The following is a 26,346-nucleotide window of genomic DNA, read 5'->3' as shown; positions in this document are numbered from 1 at the left end:
TGCGGAAACCCGGTTTTCCTATTACGATACTTCAACTTTTTTGGAGCCTGTTAGCACCGGGCGCTAAACCCCGGCGGCTCCAGCGGCAGCCCAGGCGAACAAAGCCCGCAGTGTTCGGGCCGAGCCGGGGCGGGGGTGCTGGGCGAGTTCAAGGAATTGCAAATAAATATATTTTATGACCACCTATCAACAAACTACGTGCCACCGTGGCAGCCCCTGGTAGCCAGGCTGCGTCTGCGGTGTGGCCGGTGGCGGGGGCGGGGGCCGGGGCCGGGGGGAGGCGCCCCGCGCCCAGCAGCGCCCCGGAGCCCCAGGCTTGAACTTTCACCTCCCGAACCCGGGCCAGCCCGTTGGCCGCGGCCCCGGGAGTCCGGCCGGGCAGCGGCCCCGGCGGGACCTGCGCCTCCACTCCCGGGCCGTCCTCCCGTCGGGAAGGGCTGGAGCCAGGGGCTCGCAGCCGGCGAGGACCAGATAATGTGGCGAAGATAAGCGGGGCCCGGGGGGGCTGCGGCAGGGCGCCTTTAGGAAGACGCCTGGGAAGGCGCTCAGGCAGCGTGAGAGGATGTGCTGCTCCTCGGGACGCCCTTTTGTGTCCCTGGGCGCTGGGCTATTTGTGCTCCTAGGAAAGAAACGCCAGCGATTGCGAATTTCACCAAATCGTGTCTTTGTGTACAGAAAAGTGAAAGGCCACCCGAACCCCCTGAACCCGTTCCTCTTCAGATCCTGAGAACCTCTTTCTCCTCTTGAGAAGCTGAACTTATCTTCCAAGCGGCCTGACTCCTCCGTAACGCACCTTCTCCACTGTCTTCCCCAGGACATCCAGGGGAAAGAGGGGCAGCTGGGAGACGGGAGTGGGAGCGAAAAGACCAGACGCTATAGACCTTTGACTGTTCTGTTACCTTTATTCACAAACCCAGTGGAAAGATATGCTACCCTTTCCAAGGATTTCGATGCCATTTGCCTACCTCTTTCCCCCCCCTACTAAAGAGTTGCAGGTTAATTGAGAAAATCCCTTTTTATTTAAGTTTGCCATTGAAGCATAAAAATACAGATGATTTAACATAACCCAGTCTCCACCTTTCCGAAGTGCCAGGTAGGGCCATTCGGGTCTGGCGCTTTGCTTTCTTATAGGGGAGGCCACTTGCCCCCTTCTACCCCCACCTTCAAAAAGACTCGGATTGTTTGTCCACTGTTCAGCCTGCAATTCGCGAAAGGCCACTTGGAAAAAGATCGAGAGCACAGTCCAGAAGCAGAACGTTTAAGGACTGCCCGGAGTTTAAAAACTCACAGAAAGCACCGTATTTCCAAGTCTAGCTCTACCTTGTTCCCTGTCCTTTGGGGCAGAGGCCGTCAGCCTAGGGCCAGCCCCATGGTTTGTTGACTTAATTGGTTTCACTAGAAAACCTGACGGCGTGTTTACAGCTGTGGGTGCCAAGGCTGCTTCCTCCCAGAAAGAACTGTGATTCTGAAGGGCAGGGCTGGTGCCAAGTGAGTGTGTGCGCTCGCGTCTGCCCTTTAGAGAAAGGGCGTGCTGCTCTTGGAGGAAAGGGAGGACTCAAAAGCCAGAATTTAGTGCTGCTCGCCTGTCTCCTGTATCACCACCACTCCCTCTGCTGCAGCAGAGAGGTTAAAGTATTCCTTTCCTTGTTCGGGGAGGAGGGCTGGGAAGAAGCCCGGGCCCAGGGTCTGTCTGTTCGCCACCGCCTCCTGGCCGCAGCTATTTTGAGGGAACTTTCAGCGCCTCTCCGAACGCCACGCTTCGCCGCGGCTCAGAGCGGAGCAGCGGGCTCAGCGTCTGTGCTCGGGGAAGGCGGGCACGGCCGGCGCCCAGCCGCGTGGCCCACAGGCGGAGGAGGGCCAGGAGACCGGGGGAGGGACGCTGCCCCCCGCGGGTGGAGCACGATCTCCAGAGGAACCCTGCCTGACCTGGGCAGCCAGCACGCCGGGGTGGGGACCAGCTTTGCCCTCTGAGGCCTTCTTCCATCCACTCGCCGGGGGTCCCTGGGCAGCCTGGGCGGGTCACAGCCTGCAGACAGGCGTAGGGACCTAGGCCCGTGCATCCTCACACCGGGGCCTCTGACGTGTGCGCAGCACACCCTCGGCCAGTTTTTACTGTCCTTTCACTCCTGTGACTTTTTGCTTCCCCGGCCGCTGGTAAGAGTCCGGCACGAAAGTCTCAGCCTAAAACCCTAGCTCCGTGCTCTTTCCTTCTAAGCCCTAACCTGATGACCTGGGTTGCACGACCACAAAACAAGAAGCCTAAGAACTCCCGGGCCCAGGAGAGCTGGGGGCCAGGACCGGAGGAGTGGGAAGCTCGGCCTGTCTCCACCCCAGGCCGCAGAGGCGCGCGCGGAGCAAAGCAGGGCCAATCAGCGTCGCAAGGCGCGCTCGGGTCCCCCTTTCCGACTACCGTGCACTCTCTACGCGCCACTGAGGGCTTTGGATCCCTTCGAGGCTTTCTGCACTTCACGTGGAATCCCCTGTTTCATTTGCCAGCAGCTCCGTCTGCTGAGAGGACGTACTTTGGGGACTGCCAAGAAGCAGCAGACACAACTCGGCTTTGCCAGTACAGCATACGGTTTTGTTCTCGCCTCCCTCCCCACCCCCTTCCTGACACGCCGTCTGGGGCAAGCGGCAGGAGGCGGAGCAGGAGGTGGGCAGACGAGTGGGGGTGGGGAGATCGCGCGCAGAACAAACAAGTTCTCCCGCGAGTTGTTTACACAGCAGGTGGACCTGACGTCAGCCGGGAGGCTCCACCGCAGTCCCAACACTATCTGCCCCGCGGTTCCCCCTCCCTTCAAGAAGTTGGGGTCCGGGGAAGATAGGTGAAGCGGGGTAGAGACAGGCATTTTAACTGGCTGGTCCCGAACCACTTTTGTGACCAACAATGACAGTAATAACTCAAAGTAATACAAAACAAACAAATGGCCGGGCCGCACTTCGGGGTGCTCCGCGGCGTCCCCTCCCCCAGCCCGCCCCTCCGGCTCCGCGCGCCGAGTGTGTAGAGTTTGCATCGCCAACAACACGCGCGCGCGGCCGAGTGCGCGCGCCCGCCAGCGCACACTCACGCTCACACACTCACACACACACACAGACACACACATACACAGATCCGGGTGGGGGGAGCGGCAGCGCGAGACAGCGCGAGCCTCCGAGAAAGCGCGAGACACGCCGGCGCGTGCAGCTGGGCGGCCGCCGCTTTGCCCTGGTTGGAGCCCCGCGCCGCCCGAAGCCAGCCCGCCAGCTCGCGAACCAGCGAGCGCCCTGTTATTTATGTGGCGGCCGCATCCGCTGGCTGCGGGTTTCTCGGCCCCCCACTCGCGGCCGCGGCTGCCGTGACTCGCGCGTGGGTGTGTTATCTGGGGGCTTCCGCCGGGGCGCCACGGGTGCCACCTCCTGGGACGCTGCCCACCGCGTCCTTGGTCGCGGTAAGTTTCCTCGCCCTCGCTCCGGCGCTCTGCACCTCCGCACCCCACCCCGTCCCAGCCACCTCCACGCCCAGCCGGCAGCGACTTTGCTCGGCGCTCCTCCCGCCGCGGCTCAAAGTTTCGCCCAGACGCCAGCGCTGTGCGCGGCGGGGCGCGCGTGACATGTGTCAACTGGGCGTCCGGGTAGCATTCCGGACCCGAGGGCACCACTTGTTGTTATTTTGCGTTTTGTTTTATGATGGAGTAAGGAGAAATCCAGCGAAGGGAGATTCGCTGTTGGCTTAAGGAGGATTTTTAGTTTTGAATATGCAAAATGTTGCCTGGTCTGGAGAGACTGCGGTGGAGAAAAAAAAAAATGTGTGTCGAAACACCAGATGTGCTTGTTTACTCTTTTGTTTATTATTTGTTGTGTTTTCTCTTTCTCCCTTCCGCTCTCCCCCGGGAGGAGAAACAACAGTAAAAACATCTGGCGGTTAGAAGCGCACACTGCATTGATCCAACTGCTGACCTTTATTTACTGAACTGGGCAAGTGCACGCTTCTGTTCTCTAAGTTAGGCACTTCGGCGTTCAGTTCACGAGAACTTCGCTGGGAACGAGAGGCGTAAGGGTGCACCACTGTTTCTTGAGCCAAGAAGGTCCAGGCCCCTAGTGACGCTGTGGGATAACCATGCTGACCCCGATTGCTCTATCCCCTGGCCATGCGCTAGCACCACCCGCTTCCCCTGGGATCTGTCCCGGTTTTACTTTTATTCGCTTTGCAGAAGATTCCTCAGTGTGGGTGGGTTTGGGGTGAATTGGAGCCTCTCGGGCTCTTGGAGCAGGGCATGTGGGAGGGGCACGAACACCTTTAGGGGAAAGAGGGCCTCTCGCTCAACTTTTACCTGGAAGTCCGCGCAGGCCGGGGCGGCAGGCCAAGGCCGGCAGGTCGCTACGCTCCTTAGCGCTCCGGGCGGCGCAAGTGCGCCGGCGGCCCCGGCCGAGGCCGCTGGGTGGTCGCGCTCGCAACCCGCGCGTCTCGGCGCGCCTGTGCCCGCCCCAGAGGCTAGACGCGGAGTGACACCACGACCTCTCTGGGGGCTCACGTTTGCTGGGGGTGTTCCGGTGTCGCCTGTACCGAGGAAAAGTTGCCCTACCAGATTCCGAAATCCCATAGGTAAGTCTCTCAGAACACCTAGCCCACAGGAAGACACCTCCTTTGAAGGAAACCAGAAGGGAAGGATGTGTTCAAGTCTGAGGAACCTTGTGCGTTGCGCTTAGGGTTGAATCCAGAGAAGCCAGACTGGCCACTCTTTGGGAGGCTTCTTGGAATCTGGCATCCCTAAGGAGACAGACCCATCTGTGTATTTGTTTATTCAGCTTTTAAACCAACAGATTTAAACCACTTACTGGGCAGCTGCTATTTGTAAGGCTCTAGCCTCACCCCCTCTCCACACACAGGCAACATGTTGTCTCTCACCACATGTTGAAGTCCAGTCAGTTTCTTGATCTTCCCCGAGCACCAGTATTTATTATTCCTCCAGTACTGGTGGCTTCTAAGCAGGGAGGCTTTGGTGACATAAGGTGCCTGAAGTGGCCTGGTGAGTTCTCCGAAGGGGGGGGGCAGAGATTGTGAAGGAGCCGTGGGAGTGTGTGAGGTGTGTACACTTGTGGCCACCATGAGTTTGCCAGTCCTGAAGGAGCCACCTGGCTCCTTGCATGCAGAAGAAGGGTTACATAGTAGCAGGTAAGCCCAAGGGAAAAAGTAACGCCCTAGTGTCAAGTAGCTGAAGAGGATGTTTTCCAACTGGAAGTATTTGGAGAGATTAACTTGCAGAAAACAGAAGTTTGCCAGAAGGCACATCTTTTCATGGTCTTTTAACTCTGAGCCCTTTAGTGAGGCTGCAGTGGAGACCAGACCAGAGAGAGGGGTGTGTTTAATAGCAAGTCTGTGTGAGAGGTCAAAACTGACGTGAAGATGACCTTTCAGATAGTTTCTTCTTCAAGTTTGCATTGTGGCATGCCTTGGGAAATGTTTTATGTTGTCAAGGGGCCTGTTTATCTTCTCTGTCACTGTGAGTTATGGAGAAGTATATTCTCAGTGCACTGGAATTTTTAAACGCAGTATTTGTTTAATGCTGTTAAACAAAATTTACCATTTTGATTTATTTACATCTACATTAATAGAATGAATATAGAGTTACACACACTGTGATCATCAGGGTCATAAAATTTCATATGTGACTTGGAACTTTTAAAAGTCTTTTTTTCTCTCTCCTTCCTTTTTGCTTTCTTCCGCCCATTACTTAACCTGACTCTTGTTCACTAGTAGTCCAGTTCAGTATTTCTTATGAAAGCCATAGTTTCATTGTTATCTAAAATTAAGCAAAGGGCATTTTTAGTTTTAATCAACTTATCACTTGTAAAGAAGACACAGGAAACCTGATTGTACCTTCCTTCAGGTAAGTGGGTGACCAGGATGCTAAACTTTAAAAGATCATCATAAACTTCACTGTTAAGAGCCAAACATATTTTTAATCTTAACATTTAGCTTAAATAAAACAACAAACACTTGGTTTTTACACATCGATGATTAAAATATTGCCATTGTACTTCAGTATATATTGCAATAAATAAATCAATAATGAAAAATTATATATACATAATTGTTAACTATATATAATTGTTTCTCTGGATTGCCTTATGTTTTGGAACATTGTCTTCATAGAATTCACATTCTGGAGTGGAAAGATAACTTTACATGCTATCAATACATGTATGAAATGATATGTAAGCAGACGGTCACTGGAGTTTTTTGTATTTGCTCTGATGACAATGCACTAGTTTTGCTTTAAATAAAAAATCTGTGTAATTTTCTAGGATCCTTAAATTTGCAGGAAGCATGCATATGTGGTGCACCATAAGAGTGGGAAAAATTTGAACATTATCATGTTCGGATAGCCTGTACTGAAAAATCATACTCATTTTGTAAAAGCAAGATTTCAAAAACACATACATCTATTTGAATAGCTGTTAGAATTATGCTTCATTGCAAAGCACATTTAAATATGTAAAAAATATCTACCTGGTTTGATTGAAGTGATATAACAGTACAACAAATGTGGTCACCCAAATTTACTGTTTTTATTTCAAGAAAAGATTCCCTCAAAAGGATATCATTTATGATGTTTGGAAGGGTTTGGAGCTGACTGTGCTTCAGCACACTTGTTAATTTCTGTGTTGCCAGTGTTATGTTAAGTCAGATATTAGTTATAATACTGATAGAAAACAGTATTGAACGTGGTCATGTGTTTATTTTCTGTTTCTCTGTATCAGAAGGAGTTCACTGACTTATAAGAAGAGAATGTGATTTAGAAGACAGGTCAGTAAGAAGTTTTCTTGACATGATTGTTAGTAGACAGAATTATGAATTCTTGTTGAATAATAGTGATGGGTCCATAACAATTACTGTGTAAAATTTTTTGGCACAACTCATTTTTTCTTTAACTTTATAATAAATATTAGTGTTCATACCAGTAACTGAATGGACACAAAATGTTTTAAGCAGTGCCCAGATTCATGGTGCCCTTTGATACAAGATAGCCTGTTTCTGAGGTGAAGTCCTACGAGATCTTAATATTTATTTTTATAGTTTTCGAAAGCAGCCTTATGTTTTAGTCCATAACATATACTGTTCCAAAAAATTTGAACAAATACAACCTAGAATGATTGCTGAGTATATTCTTAAGACTTCTGGAATGAGAATTGAGGTGCTTGAAACTTTTAAAAAACATATTCCAGTGCTTGTACATGAGTTAATATCTTTGAATTTTACATGGCCTCAGTTACCTTCCTTTTCCAGATCAAAAAAACATTTTGCTAGATACAACTGTTTATCTTTTATATACTTTGACTAAAATTGTATCAACCCCATACTCTTATCAATTGAAATAAAATTCTCTGGGCTTTTTGTTTTGTTTTGGTTTGTTTTTTCCTTCAGTGAGACTTAACTTTTAAGGTTACCTTCCTTGTTGTATTACTGTTTTGTTCCATGTTTATCTTCTTCATTTGTTTGTTTAGAACTTTCAAATAGGCCTTATTAACTGCTGTTTGTTTGCTTTCTTCTTCTATCTTTGCCATAGCCTGGAGAGCTGTCTAAAAATACAGTTTGTAAAACAACTGGAAATTGGTTAGATGAAAATTCATTCTTTTTAAATTATATAAATGCTCATGTTGTAGTATGTTGTCTCCTGTAAAATCTCCTTGCCTAGTAGATGATTTTACTTTATATAAGTGGGTACTTGCAGCTGTATATTTGATTACCTGTCACTACTTTTGATGTGTTTTGTATATCCTCTTTTGCTCTGTGTTTTATATTTATACATATCGTGGCCCTAATTGTCTAGTCAAAGCAAGTAAACAAAAAGTAACTAGCTTTGTTGAAATGTAAAAAATCTAGGAGTATGAGATTATTAAAATGTCAGGTGCTGGAGAGAGAGCTTTAAAGATTTAGATTTGTTATGTGGCAACATTAGTACTATTACAACAGAAAAGTAAACTTATGTGAATGATGTGATGTATTTTCAGGGTATAGTATTTATTGCAGGTATTTTTTTCTTGAGTAGTTTACTGTTTCTTCAAATAGTATTATTAAGTTTTGCTTCATTAATTGTAGGAATGTAATTTCAAATTTATAATTGGAGTTACAGAAATTTCTTTTTAGTCTTATGGATATTTATCTGTTAACTAATTTAACATGCTTTTAAATGGTGAATGCTGATGACACCTTTATTTTATTTTCAAAATAGGGCTCTATTTTAGTGATTTACGAGATATGACTCACTATTACCTTTTCATTTTGCAATTGTGAATTTTGTTTATTCTCTAAATAGACTTGTGTTTGTTCAGTTTTTCAAATTGCTGCATACAATTTGAATTCTAAGATTATTTCAGTCTATCTACATATATACAATTTTATTTGAAATTACTTTCTTCCTGAATCACCAGTAAGTTTCCAGAATAAATGGTTTTGAATGTTTTGATATTTGAAGTATGCATTCTTGAACCTATACTTAGCTACTGCTTGACTTTAGCTTCCCAATCAGTTGTATTGTTCTCTCTTCCTTTTTCTGCCAAGAACATCTAGAGCACACCTTCGTTTCATATTGATGACTGTGTCATACAGAACTGATGTCTTCATTTCTTCCTACTATGGCAAATTATTTTCATTAGCAAGAGTGAATAAAACCTAGTGTTGAAAAAGCACATTGCTGTGAGCAAATGAGTCCCCAGGGGTTTAAAAGCTCTCAGCATTTTTAGTTTATTAATGTTCCCCAATTTCCTTCAATTTCTGTCTTGGAAGATTTAAACTATACTTTACCGAAGATAGTGTTGATTTAAATTTTATTTAAGTTTTTAGTGGTTCCTTTTAAAGTTTTTTCTAACATAAATCTAAAAGACTATGCAATTGGAATGTCCTCAATTTTTTTTAAAAAGGTCATGAAAATAAACTTTCACCTGCAAAAGCAAAAGATGGTACTAAAAAGAATTTAAAGATTTTCTGATATTCATTTAGTTTCTCCTTCTCAGTTGTTTTGATTAGTACTTGCATGCACTCCTGGGGGGAAGATGGTACATGCTCATAACACATCTTTACTCCTTTTTCCTACCCCATCTTGTGGTTCTTCTCAATTAATATTTATTTTCTATCATTTCTTCAAAAATGTTCTGTGTTGCTTTAATTTTGTATTGTAGCCAACATTTTGTAACTTTTTTTAATCTGAAAAATACACAAATTTTTTAAAAGTGTGTTTGGGAGAAGAAAAAAGGCAATGGTAGACATATTTTGAAGAAAGCATAAAATTTCTCACTGACAGATAGTGAGGAAAAACTCAGGATACACTAATCCAAATATCATAACATTTTAGCACATGTAGACTGTCACAAAATCATCTTATTACAAAAAAAAAAAAAAAAAAAAAAAAAAAAAGGTTCCCAGCATCTTTAAGAACTATTCCACACTGTTAGTTCACCCAAATTTTTGGTCCCAGTTTGGTTGATCTATATCTGTATACCTGTAGCTAATTCTTCACTGTGTTTTTGTTTTGACAGATTTTTTTTTTTGAAATCTGACATTAGTTTAGTTAAATGGAAAAAGAACTGCAAAGAATCTTTTGTATGTTTAGTTTATAGAATCTCAGGTGGAGATTGGTGCTACCTAAACTGTTGCATGGCTAGTCATATGGCCTACCTACTTTCCCATCTGTGTACCTCAGATTGTTACCTATACAGTAGAGTGATCTTCTAAACTCATGTCTGATTATATTAATCTTGCATAAACCTTCTAACGCCTTTTCATGCCTCACAGAATAAAAGACACAAGGTCTTGTTACTTTCCCTCTTAGTCTACTCTAAGACACACCGGCCTTGTGGCCTTTTCCAAACAAGATAAACTGATTTCTAGCTTAAAACTTTTTTTTTTCTGTTCTATATCTGTTATTTTGTGTACTTAGATATCTTTGGTAATTGTAAGTCACTGCTCAGTGCATGCCTATTAGAGAAGACTTCTCTGCTATAAAATATTAAATCCTTACTGATAGTACTGCATTACATTTGATGTAGTTTATTTTTTTCCACAGCACTAACATCTGATGACATTTTACTAAGTTGTTTATTTGTCATCTTTTCTCACAAAAAGAATATATATTTCATGGAACCAGGGAGTTTTTGTTCTTTGCTGTAATTCAGTGCTTACACCCATGTCTGGCACTTGGCAGGAACTCCATAAATGTTGAATGAAGGAATTAATGGTTCACTGGAGGCCTAAGACATTATTTTCATCTGTATCATTACATGGCTTATTTTTCAAGTAATCAAAATTAGTTTTTTTACTTTACTTTTTTATCCTGCAACCATTTGATACCATATCACATTTTGGTGAGTGTTCATCTTTTCATGGCTCTGGTCTCAGGTGGGTCCTTGTAAAGCTTAGTTTTCAGTATTCCTTTTTTATCCTTGATCTGAGAATTGGTGCTGTATTTGACTTCACAGTCGTGAGTGAATGTCAAAGTTAGGAGTCCGATGTTTACAGTTTTGGACAACAAATTGTTAATTGTTGAGTGCTTCAATAGAATAATGATTGCCTAAATTAAATTGATACATTTGGTCACCTAACTCATTATGATATATGAAATTATATATTCATATTATATATGAAATTATATATTAAGTGAATCACAGGAGTTTTGTATGTAAACGTTTCTAATAGTTATAATATGAACATAACATAGGCAAGCCAGGTACTCCCAGGAAAGACTGCAGGGAAGGTGTTCTTTGGGGGAAGCAAATGGATGGCTCAAGGTCTCTTCTGGGGTTTGTAGGGATGTTTTACTTCTTTGCATTGGAAAATACATCATCAGTTTACAACTTTGGTTTTTCTTTCGGTACATATTATAAATGGAGAGGACTGAAGACTAATGACTTAATTATAAAAGTCCATCTCTCTAGACTTAAAATTTCACTCCAGTTTTCTGAAATTGCTTATGCAGAGTCAGGCATGAATAAGTGATGCAGCGCTGCATATAATGCAGAAACAGAGATGTTTTCTTACAATGCCCCAACGGTCTCCATCAGTGTTACACGTATATTTTAAATTGCATTCAATTGTTCAGTAATTTTGCACTAAGTATTTTGAACATTGGGAAACAAGTTGATAATGTTTTCTAGTGATAATAAAGAAGGAACTGGTTTCTCTTCTGAGCTTACTTTTGTCTCATTTTTCTTTCTCTCTGCCCTGTCAGACTGAAAATAATTCTGCTGTCTTATTTTATCCCTAGTGATATGTGGCTCCCAAAAATCTCTGAAGCCAGTGTACTTTCTCTTTGTTTCAAGTAGGAAATTTTTTATTAAAGGGATTTTCTGATAATAATGGTGCATATTAAAGTAAGAATGATAATGAATAGTTTTGAAAATAATTTAGTTCCTGTCCTAGATATTAAAAATAACCAACCAGCTTAGTTTACTGCCTAAAAATCTTCTGTTTAGTGCGCAGAAACCTACATGTCTGTAACAGTCATGTGCTTTTAAATGAGTCATTTTTCTAAAGTTAAGTAGATACTGGATTGGCTTTTAGATTACTCCAAGCTATAACATATGGATTGAAATTTGAAGCTATAAAAATTTCTCTCCTTACTACCGCATAAATATACACTTAAGAATAAAAGGGAAATTATACTTCCTAAAACAAAAACAATGCAAATAAAAATAATCGTCATGACTGCTGGTGACAGCTAGGGCCCTGAGTTAAACTATAAGACTTTTTTCCAGTTCTCTTTTTCCCATGATGTATCATAAGAATATTATCTCCTTCCTAGGCAGGAACTTGCGACTCCCTCATTTAGCCCAAATACTAAAATACAGAGAGTTTAAGGATAGGATGCTTGTGCACTTAAGCACATCAGTTTAAGAAGGCATAACCAACCAGCTAACATTCTCTTCCCTGAAGCTTATATTACCACCTTCCATAGATAGTAATTTATTCAGTTTTCCCTTAGGTCTATATTAAGTCATGCATTTAGCTGTTTGTGTTTATCGCATTAATCCGGATACAGTGTGTGGCTGAATAAGCTATATGATAAACTTTTGTATTTTTAAAATTAGACTTTTACTCACAGATGTACATTCTTATATCCCTGTATGAGTCACTTTTCAGTTGTTGGGACAAAATGCCTGGTTCCTACCACTGAAAAAAGGAGATATTTATTTTGCCTTATGGTTTCACAGTGCTCAGTCCACTACAGAATGCAGAAACCAAATGCTTGGAAAAAACAGAGGAGGAAAGTTGCTCAACCCATGGTAACCAGAAAGCAGAAAGTGAACAAGGAGGAGCAGGGACTGGACTACATTCTTGGAAGTCACACCCTCTAAAACCCTCCCTTTCCAAATGGGTCCCACTAGGAATAGCACCTAGAGCGTACTATTAGTAAGGGATCAGTCTACTGTTTAATGTAGTGTAGTATAGTGACCCAGCTGCCATCTAAAAGCGCCACCTCTGGACACATGAGACTTTTGGGGGGCATTTCGGTTTGTAAGTCTGAACCTTGACAGAGCCACATAAGCTGTTAGCCAATGAATGATCCTGTCTGTGCATTCTGCCATGTTAAAAGGAAATACAGCTCTTGCTATAGGAAATTTGTATCTTAGCTTGAGTTTGGCATAGAGAGAAGAATAGGAGTTTTATACAGTGCACTGTATAAAAAGATTTGCACTAAATATTTTGAAACATTGTTTTTCCCCTTGGGGACTGTCAGAAAGTTTTTGAACACAGTCCAGGTTATTCCTGCCCTATCCCTGGTCATGTAACAGGCACACTTATGACACTGTACGTACTACATCAAACATGCAGTCTCTCGTTTTAGCTTTTTCTTTTGTCATAGTGAGCCCTTATTCAGATTTGGGCTGCCAAGGAGGGCAACAACATTTCTTCAATATTGTGAATAATCTTATTTCAATATATTTTATCTTGTTATAGAGTATCTATGCCTGTGAATAAAAGTAAAATTTATCTGACATCTAACTGGAGTTATCCCAAATCAAAGCACGTTAAAATTCAGTTTTTTTCAGTTCGTTTATTGTATGGCTTTACTTCCACAAAACCATGCCTCTAGTTTGTCATTTCTAACTCTCATTTGTAATTTTCGATGAAGTCAAGCTATTCCCAGTCCTACATGTCTATTGTCAGACTCTTCTACAAACAGGGAAAAGACAATGTAATTTGTTGTTTCTAATTGATATGAGATATTACATATTTCTTCTCTTTGATATCCCTTTAATTGTGGCCTGAAAGCATATCATTAGTTGCAACATTGCCAAATTGTAAAATATGATTAGGAACATGCTCATTCATACTGTATTAAAAGAATATCATTATTATAAGTTTTCTTTTGAAAACAACTTCTTTTTCCATGAGTAAATTTTTAGTGGTAACCCTGTAATATAATATGGCAACAAAATACAGAATACATGAGTGATAACAATGTTAATGTTTATTTTCTTACTATTAGAATTGCATTTTTATTGGAGGATATTTTAAAAATAGAACGTGAATGAAACATTTTATGTTTGCCTGTTGACTATTGAAGAAACAGTGAAATGGCATTTAATTAATTACCAAAAAGCAAGTTGATTATATAGTATATACTTCATTTTAGGGTAAGATTTTACATTAGTTACTTTATTGTAGAGATAATTCTGATAATAATTTCTCAAAATGTTTACTTAAGTATGCTTTATTAGTGGCACAAACTACTTTTAGTTACTCATGTTTATGAAATTGTTTCATCTTGTTCCATTTTTAATGATAGTTTATGTAAAATTCACCCCTTTCTACTTCTTTATATATTTTGATAACGCGCACTTGTGTCATATCCATCAGACAAAATTCAAGAGTTTCATTATCTCCAAAATTTTGCCTTATATCTTTGCATAGCCCTTCCTTCTGTCTTCCCATCCCTCAGCTGGGATTGCTGTTTTCAGTCTCTGCAGTTTTTTCCTTTCAAGTCTGTTATACAAATAGAATCACATGCTAGGAAGGCTTTGGAGTTAGACTTTTCACTTAGCATGATGTGTTTGAGTTTTGTCTTTATGGTTTTATTATTTTTACTTTTGTAGTTGATTCTTCTCATAATAATTTCTTAATTTAAAATACTCTCAGTTTTCATCCAAATGTACTTTTGGATAGCATGTAGTTTTACCTGGGTTTGTAAACAGTTCTTTGGGAGTTTTTATCAGTATTGTCTAATTAGAATACTGAGTGATTCACTGCAGTTCCTTACTCCCCATTCTCTCTCTGTCCTTCACACTTGTGTTTCTTGTTACCACAGGTGTTTATTGCTATACATTTGTAGTCCCTGACATCTTTATGAATAATGGAAAAATTCAAAACCTAATAAGGAAGCTGGATTTTATGGAAGAAAAACATGTTATTAATTATGTTATTAGCCATTTATTTTTCCCTCAGTCACTAGATATCACCAATTTTGATAAATGGCAAAGTAAGTAAGAAGACTCGAAGACTTCTGAAGTTGGAAAGAAACTTTGAGATTATAAAATGAATTTTCTAATCCCTTCTCCAGAAGCCACATGGGAGGAGGAGTTTGAGGTTATTATCTGAGAGTATCTGTCCAATTGCCTGTGGTCTTTATTATATACAAAGAGAATAGCCAAAGAGGTAAATGTAACAGTCATATGTCCTGTTAACAATTGTCAGTTTCAATGGCCACAGTTGAAGTCAATCAGAAACCATGGAGAAAAGATAAAAATGCAAACAAATGAGAAACCTGGAGAAATGGCCTGTGTTTGCTTTTGTATGAATGGTTTAAAAACATTTTTAATGTGGATGGAATTCAGACCGATATTCCTGGCTAGTGACTTCTTATAACTTCCAGGAGTGAAAAACTTATCCTATAATTAAACATTTGAAACAGATTTAATTGCTACAAAGTTCTTTTTTACTTTTTGTTTGTTTGTTTTTGTTTTGTTTTGTTCAGGCTGGTCTGGATTCACTATGCAGCCCAGGCCCACCATGCCTGGCTCCTACTTCGATTTGGAATCAATTAAAGATTTTTTTAGCTCTATGTCTTATTTTACACATGGTATTTCATAGTCTTTCAGGTATGTGCCAGGTTACCATCCCCAGAAATTCTTTTCTATCTTAGTCTAAGGAAGACATGTTTCTCAATTGTATTGTATGTAGTAGACATAACACATATTTTCAAAATTTTACATTGGTTGAAATTTCCCTTTAAAATGTTGTATTCAGAGTTGAACACTACATCATAAAAACAGCCTGCTTAACATGCTGTAGCAAATTAACCTTTTGGGTATGTTATATAGTAAATAGAACTAAAAAATCCTTTTATTTAAATTGTAATTAATACATAATCTGAGTTTATTTTTGAAATAAGACATATAATTTGGTTAAAGTTGTGCTTTTTAAGTTCGGTTATTCAATGTGAATATTTTAAGAAATTCTGATTCTATTTTAGCGGCTGTTACCTATAATTAATAAATTCATGTTCCATTTAATCATTTTTGAAAATAGTGAGCAGAACATGGCTAAGAGTATAGCCTTTTCCATTACTAGTGAAGGTGGACTCCTTTACATGTGAATTCTTTGGGTGTGACAACACCTAAAGGCAATATAGAAGGCAGTATAAATTTGCAATTAAGCATCATTATATTAAAGTAATCCTCGACATTTATCAGTTTAATTAGATATTTTTGTAAACACTTCATGTGTATTGTAACCATTTTATAAGGAAGTTATCCCTATTTTTCAGTTGACAAAACTGAGTCATAGTGTACTGAGAACTGTGAAAAGTGTGAGATTTTACGGGACTGGCAAATTAGCTGGTCTTTTTTGATGCTGTGGAAGGCACAGGACTCTTGGGTCCAGGAGCAGGGACTCTTTTTTACCCACTGTACAGTAAGCTGCATGAGCTTCATCTATGCTTGGGTTCTCTTGTCCAGGAGGAAGTCTATCAAGTGCCTGCTTTTTTTTTTTTTTTTTCTTTTTTAACTTTTTATCGGTACCAGGGATCGAACTCAGGACCACCTGCTTGCAAGGCAGGTGCTTATGCCACTGAGCTAAATCCCCAGCCCCTAAGTGCCTGCTTTTGATGTTGCATTTTTGGGGAGTTCCAGCATGAATAAGGAAGCTCAAGTTGAGGAACACAATTGTTTTATAATGGACTGTAAGCAAATGGGTTCTAGAAAGAAACACCCTCTCTGTGTACCAAGGTTTTCTATTCAAACACCTATGAAAAATAAAGAGCAAATTCTGCCGGTGCCTTTGCTTTCAAAACATGCAAAATGGGAAAGACACTCCAAATGTTAAGACATTTTCCAAAGGTAAGCAAACAATAGTGGACTAGCTGCAAGTTGGACATAAGAGATGCTCTCCATACTTTTCTCAGTTCATTGGCTGACATACTGTGTACTGCGACATTGCTGTGATCCACTTGTCTAGTAACAATATCAGGAAAGGAAACAAAGGCTGGCTGGCATGGATTATTTTTAACAAATCCATGGCAGTTTTTAAAACTGGCAGTGTTTAATAACCTGTTCTAGAATTTTGTTAAGGAACTGTGTCACGCTCACTAAAAACAATTTGCATCTTTTACATATTGTGGTTCTTCTCTTCTTTATACCTCCTCTGAGACTGAATGTGGCCCACTGTAACAATTAATGTTTGTTTTCTTTAATACACTGAAGCTGTGATTATTGGTCCTGTATATCTGGACTTACTTAAAATGACTTGTCTTATTTTTGATGTTTGATTTTTTAAAATTAATTACATCTAATTTTGCATTTCAGTTTCAACATTTTCTCTTTTTGGTGGAAAACGTAAAATCACCAGTGCTTTAATAGGTTCTACTTTATCTCAGTTAGCTGGTGATAATGTACAATTATTACCAACATGTAGGTTATTCTCTGCCTTAATACTGTTGCCACACCTAAACAAAATCTTGATATGTCCATAGAATTTTCTAAATTTGCTTCAGAACATTTTGAGCATTTATTTCAACTTTGAGCCATGTTTTGGTACTGTTCTATTGTATGTGTGTAACTATATATCTCTTGTGTTTCTTTGGGCATGTCCTCTGTACTTTTTCCTTGTTAGTGTTGCAGTGTCATAATTTCATTTTAACAATTCATGTTTTTAATGTATATTATATATCAAAACATTTTTGACTTTAGAGTTCAAAGCCAAGTTATTTTCTATAACAGGATTTGACAAAAAATTTTTGGTAAAAGGCTAATTAATAATATACAGTCTGCTAATCTAGACGTACCTCAACACTACTTATCACTAATGCCATGCTATAAATCAGTAGACAATATGAATAAGTGAGGCTGTGCACACTTAAGTTTGAATTTCATGTATGCCATTTTTGTATTTCACAAAATACTATTTTTTAAAAATTTCATTTAAAAGGAAAAAGAAAACAAAACAAAACAAAGCAGTGTAAGGGTACAATTAATACAGAATTACAAAAAAAAAAAAAAACAGTAAGAAATCACCAGTTAATAGATTACAATTATCATCCTAGAGACAGTTGCTCAAGTCACAGTATCAAAGCATACAAAGTGGACATTCAAACAGCGAGACTGCAAACAGTTGTGTTCAATGATCCAACCAAAAACATTAATATGGGTATCTATTTAACACCCCTAAACACACTTGCAGTTGTATCCTTTAGAGCACTTTTATTTTTACAAAATACTATTTTATCTTGATTTTATGCAACCATTTAAAAATGTTGAAACCATTCTTACCTCAGACCATTTAAAATCAAGTAATGAGTGAGTTTTAATCCATATTTTGTCAAATATCTATTTGTATAGTTATAGATGTACTTTTATTCTTCACTTCAAAAATCATTGCCAAATTTTATTTCCCTGCTTAGAATTATAATGACATGGACTTAAACCTGACATGGATTTCTAAGAACTCTATCCAATTTATTTCATGAAATAGTTATTCTTTTCCTATTGCAATTAAATCTGAAGTAGTAGTTCTTAGGAAGTCTTCAGAGAGAAGAGATTATTACTGAATCAATACTTATTTTGTTAGATGCCTAACTTTGACATGATTAGTGTTGCAGTGTAAATCTGGATAATCAAGTACAACAATTTACTTAATCATTAGAAGACTACATAATGAACCAAAAAGAACACTTTAATAATTTTATCAGAGTTTGGGGTAAAATAAAAATGTTGCAAATGTCTCTAGATAGGTGGAAATGTCATGAAAACATTGTAACTCACAGAGGCAATTAAGACATGCGACAAAGATTTGGTACAGTCCAGAGTTTTTTGTACTCATTGCTAGGTCAGGATGAAAGTAGCTATAGTCTTAGGGTCAGCAAGATGCGGAAAGCAGCTGACTGGAACACTGGGTGTGTAAACTGATCACATCTGGGCTCCTAATCAGTCGGAATGGAATGGCTCTTTACCTAGGTTTGCTTCTGCCCTATTAAGTTAGAAGGATTTCATGCTATATTTATCAGTATGGCTTTTTCTTAGGTGTTCTTTCTTTCCCCCCTTTTTTGAATTCTTTATGTATTGTGGTATTTATTTATATTTTTTGAGATAACAAAACCAAGCTTGCAGAGTCTGTCTAGGGGAATGCTTCTGTTATTTTTAATGTAACTTTGGAGATTACAATGTTAGCCAGAGGAGATGGGGAAGATGAAAAAAATTAAGAGTGAGAAATAGCAAAATTGTTTCCCTGGACGCTCTTTCTTCCTTGCTTTGAGCAAATCCACACTAGTGACAGTGGACTGTTGGATTGTCTCCCTCCTCTTCTTCCTCCTCCTTTTTCCTCTTCTTTAGAACACATCTTTCTCTTTTTGACAGGCAACTTTATCTAGAAATAGTAGTTGTCACTTTATGCTTTGAAAAAGTTGTAAATTGAACATCATTTTTTTGTCTTGAAATTTTTTGTCATTTTTTTTTTTTTTTTTGTAACCATATTCTTTGGGTTTTTGTTTGTTTGTTTTTCTGGTACCTGGGATCAAACTCAGGACCTTGCATTTGCCAGGCTGGCACTTATGCCATTGAGCTAAACCCTTACCAGGCCTCCATTCTTTGTCACTTTAAACCCAAAAAACACATTTCTATCTTCTAATATTACAGTTCCTTGTGAAGTACCTTGGTTCAAAATGCGACTTTTTTTTTTGAGTTTTGAAATTTTTGATTCATTGGACTAAGTGATTGCCATTTTGTAGAATGAAAAAAAAAATAATGGTGTTTTTCATGGTACTTTACCAAAGACATAGTCTGAATGGCTTTCAGGAGAGAGAGAGAGAGAGACAGAGAGAGAGAGAGAGAGAGAGAGAGAGAGAGAGAGAGAGAGAGAGATTTTTAAAATAAACCAGTTATGAAAAAATACAGACTAATCTGTTTTAGAGTTAAGACAAGATATGAAATTTTTATGAGTCAGGGCTTCACTATATGAGAAAATACAGACAACGCTGTGGTTTCATTGCATTACTTACAGTATTTGTGTGACCTAAAAAATGAAGAGTACAAAAGATCTAATGTAGTTAGGTATGAGAGCTGCTGAGATATGCATGGCTAATGAACTATTATGGTCTTCCTCTGAGTGAATTCATTCTCTCTCTCTGTGTGTGTCTCTCTTCTCTTTAAAAATGACAATAAAGAATGAGGAAATGTCAATAGAGGTAAAATACAGTTTAATAGCAAAGGTGATTCAAGTTTAATTTAGTTGAAAACTATTAAAATGTACATTTTGTAGCCTTTATTTCCATAAAGAGCTACAGTATGATTTTTTCTTTTTATCACATTTTCCCACAAAGAACAGTCATTTTAATTAGTTATTAATTAATTTAAATTTCAATATGTAGTAATGAAATTTTAATTTTAGTGTTTTTTAGATGCATTTGTTGCTTTCTTCCATGCAAAATACTTAGGCAAATTATTCTAAGCTAAATTTAATATGGTACTTTTTGAAGGATCAATTTTTGTGAGGAAATAAAAATTGTTCAAATAAAGAGATTACCGTATTTTGTATAGTAAATTCAGTAAGTACTGTAGAAGATGCTGTGAAGACTATCTCTGGAATACAGTTTATTTAAATAGGTGAAAAATTAAATAATAATTTTGGTTTTCATAAGAATAATTTACAGAAGGGCCGGGGATTTAGCTCAGTGGTGCAAGTGCCTGCCTGTTAAGCGCAAAGTCATGGGTTCAATCCCTGGTACCAAAAAAAAAGAATAATTTACATAAAATTGTTAAAATTTTTCATTCACGTATCTAACCTGCTCATTCTGAGTTTGAGTTTCTATTCCTAAAATAACAGGCACATACAATTTCGCACATGGGAAACAAATTATGTAAAGGAGAGGGTGCTATCAGATTTCTTTAAGATAAGACAGAAAAGGGAATGAAGACATGGAGGAAGATAGGATATATTTAAAGCCTGGAATTCTTGTATTTGTGCAGAATTTCTGCACATGATGGCATTTCAGTTAAAGTTACAGAGTTGATATTTTTCTGGTGGATGTTTGTTAAGCTTAGTTTGTGTATTACCACTATCATATTATTAGCTTAAAATTACAGAAAATAAAAGGGAGATTTGTGAATTATCTGCAGGAATTCATGAAGTCACTTTCAAATGTATTTAAAGTTCAGTAATTTTCAAAAGTTGTTTCGTCTTTTTATTTCCCATTCTTGTTTTTTGTCAATTTGCTGTTCAGAACTAGGAGCCAGAAAAAGGTAGCTTGTTTATTTAAGTGCTTGTTGTAGATTGTAACTTACTTCTTGGGTCTGTTCCCAGTCAGCCAGATGCTGTATCACCCACTTCCAAACATTGTACCTCCAGTCTCACATGGGAAGTGGATCGCCTCACATTCTTCTCAGAGGTGAAATTAGAATTTGAGGTACAGCTTTGGATTGTGGGGTGGGCACTTAAGCAAGGAGTCTCAGTTTTATAAATAGATGATGAGCAATTTGGGACAACAGGAAAAACATGGGTAGAAGGGGAAGGGAGTAGGACTGACTTACTTGACTTTTGGCGGCAATAGGCAAGCTGCTTGAACTGGTTTGACAAAAAAAGGTCAGCTGGAATTCATGGGTAGTGCAGGAACAAAAGCCAAAGCTAGTCGGTTAATCCCTCTCTCTTAGAACACTCATTGTCTTAACCAAACAAAATATAGCAAAACAAAAAGAAAGAAAAACAGAAATGAGTCAGCTGATCTTTTTCTTGCTGAGTTCATGCATCTGCTTGCAGTTCTGTAATGACCTGCCTATAGCCTTGTGAGTAGCAACAGTAGCATTTCATATTTGAAAAACATTTTACAACTAAGAAGGCTCATATTTTTAATTGGATCTTTGAGTTAATTCTCTAAGATAATTAAAGCAGACATGTTACATATTCTGCGCAGATGAGGAAATAATAAGTATTATTTTCTGTCCAAGATTACATGGCTAGTAAGGAGCAAAACTCAAAGTAAGTTACTTCTCTTTTCCTAGCTAGTATTCCTTCCTCTTGTAATTAATCATACTGCTTCTCCTGAATCTTAAGAATGCCTCAGATACTGACTTCCTGGAGGGCAGGGATAAAATCTTTCATTTCTTCTGTAGTTCTTTGCAGCATTGGTCCACACAGTGGAGATCCATTGGTTAGTGGAGACCTAGACCTGAGCACGTGAAAAGAGGCTGAGCATCAGTCAGGGAAAATAAATTCTATGCTTTGCCACCACCTGGTTGCATGATCTTGGGAACATTTCTTAATTTATGAGCCTATTTTTTTTCAGGTAAAAAATAGGGATGAAAATATCTATATTATAGTACTTGTGTATGAATTAAAATGGTATTTGTAGAAATCATACATAATAGCTCACAGTAAATGTTTTCAACTCAGTTACAACTGTAAGTCTTACGTTGCTGCTTTTTTCCTAACTTCCCTTATTATATATGATCGTGTTTTTTATTGATTTTTGGATGCTTTGTATGTTTTTCAATTTAAAAATAACAGCATGAATATTTAGGATTAGCTGTCCTGTTTTGCTAAGGGACCATTCTCCTATCTGATGCTGTGAATTCTGGAAGAAAAGGAAATATGCGATTTCCCAGAAGCACATATCATTTTTTTTCACCCCATTTGGTCAGGCAGTTAAGTTACAAACAACTAATATGAGAATTTTTGTTAGAGGAAAATCTGACTTTGTGGATATGCTAAGAAGTCAAATGTTGTCTCTGTCTGAACCAACATATCCTTGGAAGCTTGAAACCTGAAACTTCAAAATTAATTTTGAATTTTGTTTGTGGTATTTGCAAGTGAAGTTACAATTGTTTATTCATGAAGTTCTCTGAAGCTATTAGATGTGGCAAAACTAAATGTTGCCCTATTTTAAGACTGTCTCAGTTTTGCTGCATTTAAAAGTTTTTCAAAAGTATTAGACCATGATTTGTTCTTAAATGTGAAGTTTGTGAATTAATAAAGTAAGCAATACAATGAAGTAACTTTTTTTGAAAAATATACTTTATAAACAGTTTTATATAATAAATTTCAGTATCCTTCCTCGTTATTATTTTGACACTTATTAGTACATTTTCTTGCATACTTTTACAATAGAATAACTTCATTATTTAAGTACATGTCTTAGGTAATTTCTTTTGTAGCAACTACTCACTGCTCTAAAATATGATTGGAATTTTGCTCTTAATTCAGTTATATTTTAGATTCAGCAAATCAATTTTTTTACCCTGTGAGGAAATAATTTTCTGTATTTTATGGATAAGTAATTAATTATCAATTTCTATTCAAATTGGAATCCTTTCCTTTGTGACTCACAGCGCAGGGCATTTTATTTTACAGTGTAAACTCTTCACAAAATGCTGCTGTAGTTCCTTAATACACTATTCTGTATGTGCTATCAACTATCATTCTACATGGCTTATTAGGGAAGTCAGGTTGAGGAAGACTTTTACCTAGGAAAATAATTTTAGCCTAGGAAAATAATTTCCTAGCCTAGGAAAATAATTTTAAAGACACTTTTACATTTATGCTTCTTTTCTCTTCAGTTCTAATGCATGGGATAGTTTAGTTAAAATGCATAATTCTCTTTTCCATTTGTCTGGAAATAATTATTTACTGAGAAGATACGTGCTCAGTGGAAGAAAGGCTTGGCAAGCAGTGTATATTCTTTAGTTTGCTGGTGTTGGGAGCATATGTTAGTGATCCTATAATAAAAATCACTTGCTTAAAAAGTAGTTACTGTGTGTGGGTAGTAACTATTCTTTTACAATAATGTGTCATAGAAAGGGCTTCATTTTGATTTGGAATAATGGATACATTTAAACTAATATAGAAGTTCTGTAATGGTTTTACTTAAGATCTGCATAGCTCAGTCCTATAAATATTTGCTCATAAAATGTAGAAGGTTGGGATTCCATTGTGCTTACTTAGAGGTTAGCCTTAGCAAAATTATAAAGTAAATAGATCGTGCAGATAAGTGTTATTTAAATTTGCATCTACCAACTAGAGAGGCATAAAAATAAAACTAAACTGCTTAGCCCCAGTCGTATAAGCTGGAAAAAGAATGGCCATGTGTTTTGCTCTTCACTGATGTTTTCTGCATAGAGTTACCACATTTACTTGAATAAAGCTAATTCTAAGTGTGAGGCAGGTTGGATTTTCAATAAGTGTTCAGTATTGCAATGTTTACAGCATTTTGGTAACAAAATCTCTTTTTTGTTTGCTATTTTCAGAGTTAGTCTCTTTAAGATCAATCAACTTGACCTTATAAAGTGTTGTTTAATTAAAATACAGACATGAACTTGTAAATCCAGGACTAAGCCCAGCTGTGCACCAAAGTATGTTGAAGTTCTGGATGAGTACAAATGTGATCCTTTCTCCTTGATTTTTATCTTGCTTTCCTTTAAAGCAGTCATACATGTGTTGAGTGTTTTAGTGTCTGGCTTTGTGAATTTAGGCAGGTATTTATAAGTTCTTTAATGTTTATAGAATTATTTTTGTATTTAGCCTAAAATCAACCCAAATATTGCTCTTACCATTGCCAGACTTATTCTTAAAAGATGTGTGTTAGAATAAATATATTTGGGATTGAATCAAATTGGAGATAACTTTGGTGTATTTTTAAATGAAAGATTTAAAATGTATGTTTAATGTAACCTTTTTACACAGAATTTCATTAACACTCATAGCTTCCTAGTAATAACAATCAAAATATTCTTTAATTTTCTACTTTTACATTATAATTTATCTACTGAGGTCATATGTTAACATTGTTTTGTCAGCAAATTACAATTTCTCTGCATGCCAGTGCTTCTCAAAAATTAATTTGTATTTGCCTAAATCCCTGTATTAGAAGCATTTCACTTAAAACTTTTCTTTCAATTTGTTACATCTAGGTTACATAAAAAGACAAACAATATTTAATAATTGTCTTATTCATATGGGAATAAATAAGCCTGGTTAGTTAGCACAAAAGTATAATTTGTTAAAAGAAAGTACCCAAACTTTTGATTTTTTACTCTTTTCTTTTTTTTTTAAAGGAATAAGCCAGCTGTACATTACTCATCCTAACTGTATTTGGCTTCCCAGTGGGCTGAACACTAGAGTCACGTTGTATTTTTTTTTTTTTTTTTGCTTCAGTAAAAGCAGGGCATCACAGAACATAGTAACTTTTTTATATACATGAATTGTTAATCTAATTTAAACACATTTGTGTTTTTATGTCAGTGTATTATTTTCATTTCAAGATCAGGTGTTATATTCATATAAAGGTTTTTTTTTAAACATTGTGCATTGTTTTATTTTCATAATCTGTTCTAAGCTATAAATCAAAATAATTTATTTCTCTGGAACATGACTGAAATCATTAAATCATTGTGTATCATGAAATAAAAAAGGAAACTTTTAAAAGTTTATCTTTATACTAAATTGAGAAAACTTGAGTTTTTATATTTATTTTCTGCAAAAACAAGCAGATGAGTCATTTAAAATTTGTAACTTTAGGAAATCCAGAACTGTTTGTCACTGTAGACTTTGAAATATTATCTACTTCATATATTGACTTTTAATAACTGTAACTCAATATATGTGTTCTAAATTAAGCTCCTTTGTTACATTTTATTTTTATCAAAATGATAACATTTTAAAAATTGTGTATATATTTTGTTAATTGATAAGTATCTATTAGAACAGTTATATTCTTCACTTCAAGTAAAAGTCTCATTTTAAGATAAAGATCTCTTTTATTTCCATGAGCGCTTTAAGAATTTAGGATTTGAGCATTTGCTGTGGCATATGGTGCATTTTCTGTCCTATTTTGTATACCAGCCCATTAAGAAGAGAAAGTGAAGTAAGTAATCTAAAAATAACTCTGCTGTTGGCCTAATTTAACAACAACAAAAAAAGTCTACTGTGCATAAGTAAAGTTCCACATTTGTCTCCTGTGGTGGAAAATCTCTGAAGCATTTTGCCACCTATTCACAGAACAACACATCATTTGGCATCATAATTGCAGTCAGAAGGGGTGTTTTGAGTTTTTAATGGTAATGCATGCTAGTCCTAGTCCTAGTACTTTTATTCCAAAGATACCCACCTTACCTACCTTACCTGATGATTACAGTTCAGCCATCCCTTAAGTCATATGCACACACCATTTTCCAAAAACAGTTTTGTTTTCACAAGAATTTACAATCTTGAATTGATCTTAGTGTTTTTAAAGCAACAGAACAAAAAGCATATATGAAAGCTAATTACAAGAGATATAGCCATGCCTTTCAAAGTTTACTTATTACTATGTCACCTTTAAAGTATCTTACAGCACCATAAAAATACTTACAAGCACCATAAAAATACAACTTACAAGATGAAATACATATTTCTCTCACCTTTGCCTCTTTTGAGGGGTAATGTTTGCCATTTTGTTAATAGTATTGACTGTTATACAGATTGTTAGCATTTTTATACTTTGGGGCATCTTCTTATCTTGCTTATCAGATTATTTGGTATAGGAACCAGAAAATTTTTCCCCTATCTTTTAACAGTTTGACTGTTTGGATATTTTGTATGATAATACAATCAACATATTATTAAAATATGAGTGTAGCTTCAGTATTAGCAGTGATGGTGCAAAGTGCCTCGAGAGCTTGGCAGTACAACAATAGTGGAATGATGCATTTCTTCCTGGTGGGAAAATAGTTGGTCTTGATATATTAAAGGCTTTTGCACTTACATTCAAGAGAAGTTTTATTCCTTCCATAAGAGCTTTAAGAATTTAGTAGTGAGCATTTGCTGTGGCATATGGTGCATTTTAAATTTTAAAATACTTTTGAATCCTGCATAAGCATTCATTCACTGATATGTTGGACTAGTATGAACTT

General features: G+C 37.8%; 1 protein-coding gene across 15 annotated transcripts in view; it reads left to right on the top strand.

Moving 5' to 3' along the window:
- The first annotated feature begins 3,292 nt into the window (after nucleotides 1-3,292).
- The window catches only part of Foxp2 (forkhead box P2), a 569,728-nt gene continuing 546,674 nt past the window's right edge, over nucleotides 3,293-26,346 (top strand). For 12 of the 15 annotated variants that reach the window (XM_063241981.1, XM_063241979.1, XM_063241973.1 and 9 more), the window contains exon 1: nucleotides 3,293-3,428. The gene's annotated coding sequence lies outside the window, so the exon portion shown is untranslated. Of the gene's footprint in view, nucleotides 3,429-4,446; nucleotides 4,583-26,346 lie in introns of those variants that run through there. The other 3 variants (XM_063241916.1, XM_063242022.1, XM_063242021.1) reach the window with 1 other exon arrangement.

Source organism: Cavia porcellus, unplaced genomic scaffold (genome assembly GCF_034190915.1).
Source record: "Cavia porcellus strain 051 isolate PalLab524CR breed Dunkin Hartley unplaced genomic scaffold, mCavPor4.1 scaffold_2, whole genome shotgun sequence".
NCBI lineage: Eukaryota > Metazoa > Chordata > Mammalia > Rodentia > Caviidae > Cavia > Cavia porcellus.
The sequence above is the reverse complement of the archived record's forward strand: the minus strand, read 5'-3'. Positions and strand labels throughout refer to the sequence as shown.